Source organism: Notothenia rossii (genome assembly GCF_949606895.1).
Source record: "Notothenia rossii genome assembly, chromosome: 7".
Taxonomy (NCBI): domain Eukaryota; kingdom Metazoa; phylum Chordata; class Actinopteri; order Perciformes; family Nototheniidae; genus Notothenia; species Notothenia rossii.
This window is the reverse complement of record NC_136905.1, coordinates 81,041,660-81,049,635: the sequence shown is the minus strand read 5'-3', so window position 1 is coordinate 81,049,635 and position 7,976 is coordinate 81,041,660. Positions and strand designations below refer to the sequence as shown.

At 41.3% G+C, this 7,976-nt stretch overlaps 1 protein-coding gene across 1 annotated transcript in view; it reads right to left on the bottom strand.

Moving 5' to 3' along the window:
• The window catches only part of sos2 (son of sevenless homolog 2), an 82,343-nt gene extending 74,584 nt beyond the window's left edge, over positions 1-7,759 (bottom strand). The window contains 1 exon segment of the mRNA XM_079694177.1: positions 7,756-7,759. The gene's annotated coding sequence lies outside the window, so the exon portion shown is untranslated.
• Between the last annotated feature and the right edge of the window lie 217 nt (positions 7,760-7,976).

The following is a 7,976-nucleotide window of genomic DNA, read 5'->3' as shown; positions in this document are numbered from 1 at the left end:
TGAAACGTCACTCTCCTTTAACTCCTCCGGTGAGAATTCTTTTATTTGAAGATTGTTTTTTGCCAGACGCTTGGCCGGTTACCGCTGCTATTAAAAACATTTTGGCGAATGGTTAGGTGGCGAGAAAGTCTGTTTGCTTTTCACCCAACAACGACAACCGCCTCACGAAATGTTGTAGCGTTAATAAACAAAACTATTTAACTAAATTGCTAGTCAAAATACCAATACCAAAGGACCATTTAAAAAAAAAAAAAGCAATATTTTTAGTGGCCCGAGCGGGCAAGTGGAAAGTACTTTATGCTGGCCCGGGATCTAATGGCGCATTTCCACTACAGCGCGGAGCTCGCTTTAAGCGTGCCCGGCCCGTTTTTAGTTGCGTTTCCACTTAGCGTAGGTCCAGCTAGCGGGTTCTTTTTCACAGTTTTTCTGGCGTCATAAAATCGTGGTTCTTTCCGGGCCAACATCCAGGCTGAGTCGGGCTGAGTATGCTAAACTAGAGAGAGAATCGCTGGCAAGGGGGCAACAACTACAACAAGATGAACATATTTGACCGTGATTTAATTTTAATACACGTTTCAAAATGAAGCCGAAGTAACAACATACTGATACCGGTTAGTAAAAACCATGAATTGATGCTTTGACAAGTCTGCAGACAGACGGCAGACGAAAAACCTTTTAAAATGTGTGTTATCTGAATGGAGCTCGGCTAAGCTAACGCAGTATATGCTCCGACCGTCCACACTCACAACAACGGCCTACAGACATAAATAAACCAGCGACTGTATTCTCCATGACACAGACAGTCTGTGGTTTGTACTTGTTTAACTTCTGTCTAGTTTCTGAACAGATATGAGGAGCTGTGAGCTCTGAGGGCTACCAGCTAACGGCTGATGTTGTTTTCTCATTGAATATGACGTCACGGCTACGCCTACACTGCGTTACTATAGTTACTGCCCCAGCTGCTAAACTGTAATGGAAACGCAGCATAAAGTGAGCCAGTCCTAACGAGGCCTAACGAGGTCTAGCCATACCGACCGAGGCCCTGTAGTGGAAATGCGCCATTAATAGTGCTTCCGGGCCAGCGGGCAATTTATAATTTCGAGCCCTGCTTAAAGTAACGAAGGATTACATTTATATAAAACGTAGTCACATTAATGCAAAGTATGAAGAGTCACGAGTGCATACACTTCCCAATATACTTTTTATTTCTCACTAAATTGACAATTTCAAGAGCCTGAGCGTCCAGTTTCTGTAATTGTTTTAGTTGTGGTGCTTTATTTTAATTATGTTTTATTTATTTAACGATAAAAAAGGTTGTAAGACGACCGCACTCGCAAAATCACTTTACAAAACATTTTATACAACAAAAAACAAAAATTCAATGCAGAAACTTGGACAAAATATTGAAGAGGAAGCATTCCTTATTATTACTCTTTGAAAGTGTATGCTTGCAATCATATCCCCTCAAATGATCATTACACCACTTGCATTAAAGGGTTTTAAAATGACAAGTGAGTGAGTGAGTGAGTGAGTGAGTGAGTGAGTGAGTGAGTGAGTGAGTGAGTGAGTGAGTGAGTGAGTGAGTGAGTGAGTGAGTGAGTGAGTGAGTGAGTGAGTGAGTGAGTGAGTGAGTGAGTGAGTGTGTGTGTGTGTGTGTGTTGGGGGGGCACTCACCGATGCAGCACTTATGGCAGCTCTTTGTGTCGGGGATCTTGGTCGTCAGGGCGAACCTCCTGAGGAGAGAAACAAGAGAGGCTTTGAGGCGAAAGTTTCCTAAAATGTCATGACGTCAGAAAACAGGGAGGTCTGCCAGAGTAGTTTGAAAGGATGGTAGAGAACAAAAGCTCTGCACGGCGTGAGAGTGGCAACTTGATTACAGTCCCAGAAGTGGTGGTTAGACAGGTTCAGATATAAGTCTGTGAAGCTCAGGGCTTGGTCTCACCTGGGCAGGATTTTGTCGGGGAAGCGGTGCGTCTGGAACTGAGCGGCGAGGCCGGGCTTCTTCAGCTGCTCAAACAGCCCGATGAGGTTATGAGAATACAGCTGGAAGGTTTTCCCTGCAGCACAAAAGAGACTTATGAGTACAAACAGGAAGGGGTGTAGAAAATAGTCAAAGCCAGGTGTATATACTCTTCTTAATGCGGCTCTATTCTGCTTTCTGGGGTGTTCCCTCCCTGTATAGAGAGGCTAAGTCCCTCCCTTTAGCTCATGGGACCTTATTTCGGAAAAAGTATGTATTGAAGTCAATGGAGAGAGAAAGATTATCTTTCGATCCCGTTTGAATTGTGCCACGAATTACACATATGATGTTTGTCAATCTTAAAAAATGATTTCCATGTAAAAAAAAAAATCACAGTTTGTCGTAAAACTGTTGAAATATAAGACTATGAAAAATACGCAACTAGAAAGACTACAAATCCCAGAATCCCGGTCCCGCATGCTGGCTCTTACGGAACCGACTAACTCCCCTTGTGTGTATGTACAGCTCTCAACACGCCCAGACATGGAGTGATTTTCACCTCGCTTAATACTTTCCGCCTCATTCTGAAAGAAAGAAGTGAAATGTGCCAACGTGACGGCCGTCTTGGTGTGTGGTGCGAGATGGGAGATGTAGTTCATTGGGCGGTTTCACACAAAAAAACTGTAACTTCACAGTTTTACGACACATTTAATTTTTTGGACTTTCAAAATGATCTTTTAAATTGACAAACATCATATGTGTAATTCGTGGCACAATTCAAACGGGATGGAAAGATAATCTTTCTCTCTCCATTGACTTCAATACATACTTTTCTCGAAATAAGGTCCCATGGAGGAAAGGGAGGGACTTCGGCTCTATAAGTTCTATAGGTTTGTGTGCATGTAAATGGTCTGCAAAGGCTAAAATCCTTGTCATGTTGGCAACAAGTAGAAGTATTTGGTTGTATAAGATATATTTTGTGAATTTTGGAGATGATTACATCCATCTTATCTTCAGTAAATGTTGACGTTTCGACTATAATACTCTGGAGTTATTGGAAATGTTTGGACCACACGAGTCTGAGACAATCCTACAGCCAACAGTGGAATATAACTACTAAAAGTTAAATACTAATGAAATGACTGTAGCCTCATCTTTATCTGACCCTGTGCAGTGACACTTCATTTAAACACAATTAATATACGTAGAAAAAAAAGATCAGCTAAATTAAAATGTTGATTTAGATTTTTCAACTTTTCGGTCTTCCTGGATCCCATGAAGCAGCTTTTAGAAATGTTAGATGTGAACAGGGTAAACCAGCAGTGTGACGATGATTTGAAGATGATTACCTTCTGATGAAGCCGTTAGTAGAAGATCAAATGAAGCCAGGCGAGGAAGAGGAGGAGGAGCAGGAGGAGGAAGAGGAAGAGAGAACAGAGGTTAACTGCTGGAGGTTAAACTGAGAGTAGTCTCTGCAACACCGTCCTCAGCTGGAAGACCGAGGACAGACGGACAGTTTGCTTTTAAATGAGAGGATCTGAGTTTACTGACAACAGATCAGAGGTTAAGTTAAGATGGACAGGGTCACAACATGTCCATCAAAATAGATCCTACTTAATAGCATTTCATTGCAATTCGTTATTTTCTATTTTTAATAATTAGTATACAGAACAACGTTATAAATAGGTCCCATTATTATTATTATTATTATTATTATGCACCGCTTCCCCCCTTCTCCTCCAGTAGGTCTCAGATGTTGCACTTTTCCTTGAACATGTGATTTTTTGGTGTTGTTTTTTTGTTTTGTTTCTTTCCGTTAACTGTCAAGTTCCGTATTTCTTTGTACGTTTTTGTGTTTCTTATTTTCCTACGATACTGTTATGATTGGCTGTGAATTAGAAAATATGAAGGACAGACCATCTATTTATTTATTTTGAGAAAGGGGCAGCTAATATCAGATTATTTTCTTGCCCCTGAACAAATAAAAAGGAAATATATGATGTAGGCTGAGGGTCAGTTTTCATGTCGACCTACAAGGAGCATATTAAAGATTTATTTCCTGCAGTGACGGCAGAGGCCAATAAAAACACACACTAACAGGCAAATACTAACAATACAACTTATAACATTAGTTTTTGTGACTTTACATCACGGTAGATCTCCCTCAGTGTTTTCAATCTGTCAAAATAACAAAAGGCCATTGGATTCTTTTAAGACATTCAATGACTTAAAATGTATAATTAATTACAAAATATCATTTATTGCATCTTATGATTATTATTTATGTGAATTTTAGTACAATTATTATTTTATTTGTTTGCTTTTTACCTTCGATAATAATGTTCTTTACTTGATGCATACGCTATGGCCTGTTATGTTTTATTTATACTGTATGAAGACAGTAAAAGAGAGTCAAACAGAAGCAAGAGTTTGTATTTTTGAACAGTTAATGTATAACTCACTAAAAGTGTGCAGCCCCTATGTGACCTACAGAGAGCAGTATATGTGAGTGGAACAGACTGTGAAGCCACTGGTGTCCCTCGTGACTCTCTGTGCTGCAGGGACTTCCTAACATTTTATTCCAGACAACAGAAGCTACAGGTATGGAGAGACTGTTCTTTCAGACAACAGAAGCTGCAGGTATGGAGAGACTGTTCATCCAGACAACAGAAGCTACAGGGATGGAGAGACTGTTCTTTCAGACAACAGAAGCTGCAGGTATGGAGAGACTGTTCATCCAGACAACAGAAGCTACAGGGATGGAGAGACTGTTCTTTCAGACAACAGAAGCTAAAGGTATGGAGAGACTGTTCATCCAGACAACAGAAGCTAAAGGTATGGAGAGACTGTTCATCCAGACAACAAAAGCTAAAGGTATGGAGAGACTGTTCATCCAGACAACAGAAGCTAAAGGTATGGAGAGACTGTTCTTCCAGACAGCAGAAGCTACAGGTATGGAGAGACTGTTCTTCCAGACAACAGAAGCTACAGGTATGGAGAGACTGTTCTTCCAGACAACAAAAGCTAAAGGTATGGAGAGACTGTTCATCCAGACAACAAAAGCTACAGGTATGGAGAGACTGTTCATCCAGACAACAGAAGCTACAGGGATGGAGAGACTGTTCTTTCAGACAACAGAAGCTACAGGTATGGAGAGACTGTTCATCCAGACAACAGAAGCTAAAGGTATGGAGAGACTGTTCATCCAGACAACAAAAGCTAAAGGTATGGAGAGACTGTTCTTCCAGACAACAGAAGCTACAGGTATGGAGAGACTGTTCATCCAGACAACAGAAGCTGCAGGTATGGAGAGACTGTTCATCCAGACAACAGAAGCTAAAGGTATGGAGAGACTGTTCATCCAGACAACAGAAGCTACAGGGATGGAGAGACTGTTCATCCAGACAACAGAAGCTACAGGTATGGAGAGACTGTTCTTTCAGACAACAGAAGCTAAAGGTATGGAGAGACTGTTCTTCCAGACAACAGAAGCTAAAGGTATGGAGAGACTATTCTTCCAGACAACAGAAGCTACAGGGATGGAGAGACTGTTCATCCAGACAACAGAAGCTACAGGTATGGAGAGACTGTTCTTCCAGACAACAGAAGCTACAGGTATGGAGAGACTGTTCCTCCAGACAACAGAAGCTACAGGTATGGAGAGACTGTTCCTCCAGACAACAGAAGCTAAAGGTATGGAGAGACTGTTCATCCAGACAACAGAAGCTACAGGTATGGAGAGACTGTTCATCCAGACAACAGAAGCTGCAGGTATGGAGAGACTGTTCATCCGGACAACAGAAGCTAAAGGTATGGAGAGACTGTTCTTCCAGACAACAGAAGCTACAGGTATGGAGAGACTGTTCATCCAGACAACAGAACAGAGCAGCAGCAGCAGGTTATGACAGTGAAGCAGGAGGCTGTGAGGATCCATCACTCACCAGATAGAGACATCAGGTTGTTGTTGATGACGTACAGCCATGTGCATTTCCTCGGGAACAGCTGCAGAGGGAATTAAACAAAAATAAATTAGCTTAAAAGTATAAAGGAACAGATTAAAAAGTGAGCTTATACTCTCCTACATTAGCTGTAATCATTAGCAAGTCTTAGCAAAATTATCTCGGAAAAAGAAAGTAAGTTTTTCTACTTTCTAATCCTGGTTTTAATAATTCATTTTGATTGATTTTAGCAGCTGTTACCTGCTCCATTGTGGCTTCATGCAGCTCGTTAAGATTCAGCGTGTAGATGCCATCCTCCGTCCCAAAGATGAGGTACTGATCTAAAAATAGAACAATCTTAAGAGTTATTTACTGGCTTTTAATAAAACATGTTTGTGTGCCACTGCTGTTGTTGTTGAATCTGTACCTTTGGTGTCCGGATGAATCCATGACGTGGCACAGTTGATCTTCAGAGGACAGCCGTCAAACACTTTAGAGAAACACGCTCCCATCTGAAATAGAAAAAAGGGAAACGGGGCTCAGCGTTGGATCAGTGAGGCGGGGAAATGTCAGCCAGAGTTTAATGAGTTGCAGCTGAAAGCTCTGCGGAGCACGGACATCAATGACATCACATTTAATAACAGGGTGAAGACAGAGGATCAGAAACCCTTCATTCATCCAGCAAAGGGTTACAGCAAAGAGACCGTGCAGATACTAATGCTGGACCCACGGTAACATCCTGCCTGGTGACGGACATGACACTGTGTAACATTTCAAAAACACATGTTTTAATCTTTCTGTATTAAATCAACCTGTAAATGTATGCAAAATTATCTTCTTCATGTCTCTTCTACATCAACATGTGTCCCCTCTTCTTCATGTCTCTTCTACTTCAACATGTGTCTTCTACATCAGCATGTGTCCCCTCTTCTCCATGTCTCTTCTACATCAGCATGTGTCCCTTCTTCTTCATGTCTCTTCTACATCAACATGTGTCCCCTCTTCTTCATGTCTCTTCTACTTCAACATGTGTCTTCTACATCAGCATGTGTCCCCTCTTCTCCATGTCTCTTCTACATCAGCATGTGTCCCTTCTTCTTCATGTCTCTTCTACATCAGCATGTGTCCCCTCTTCTCCATGTCTCTTCTACATCAACATGTGTCCCTTCTTCTTCATGTCTCTTCTACATCAACATGTGTCCCTTCTTCTTCATGTCTCTTCTACATCAACATGTGTCCCCTCTGTGGAAAGAGACTCTGAAAGTTTCAGGAACAAAGATTCTCTTTTTTTTTGATCCATTTCTATAAAAACCTGTCTGAAAATGAGCTGATCAGATTTTGGCCACTTTATGATGTCATAACTATGTTTTGTCTCGTGTAACCATTAGCCAATCAGTAACCAAGGTAACCCCCCCCCCTTATCACCTTAATCTCCTCCTAGAGCACCATTGAGTTCTTTCTAACCAAATGTCTCTCAGAGGGGCGTGGGGAGGGGCTCCTTATTTTCATCTAAAGTAACAGACAGAGAATCAGCACTTTGGAAACAGGGCTGAAACAGAGGGGATTATGGGTAATGCTGCAATGATCTGTTTGGTGTTTGGAGCCAAACACTTCAGAGACATGTTCTGTATATATCTGAGACCTGTGATATATTGATGAAAAACAGTATGATAGGGGACCTTTAATATTGAGTTATAATGACAAGGAGTAAAGCTCACACAGGCACAGAGGGCAGCTCAGGGGTCCTTCAGGTGAAACGCAGGAAGGGAAAGGAATCACTTAATAGATTGAGCCAAATGTATGCAGCCATGTTGCTGTGATGTGTTTGTATGTTTCAGGTTAGCTAAAATTATGAATTGAAGTAGTGAAAGGGATGAGTGAAGTATGTGAAAGGGTACATTTCACCAGTTAAATGAGTCATGTGAAACGAGCGCCACCTGCTAGCTAAAATGGACAAACGAGTTTCATCACCTGTTTCTAAATGTGAGAGAATGTGAACGAATGTAAAAGCAAAGACATCACTTATCAGACCGGGCCGAGTGTTTGCATATTATAGAACAAAGAAAGTCAAATGATTT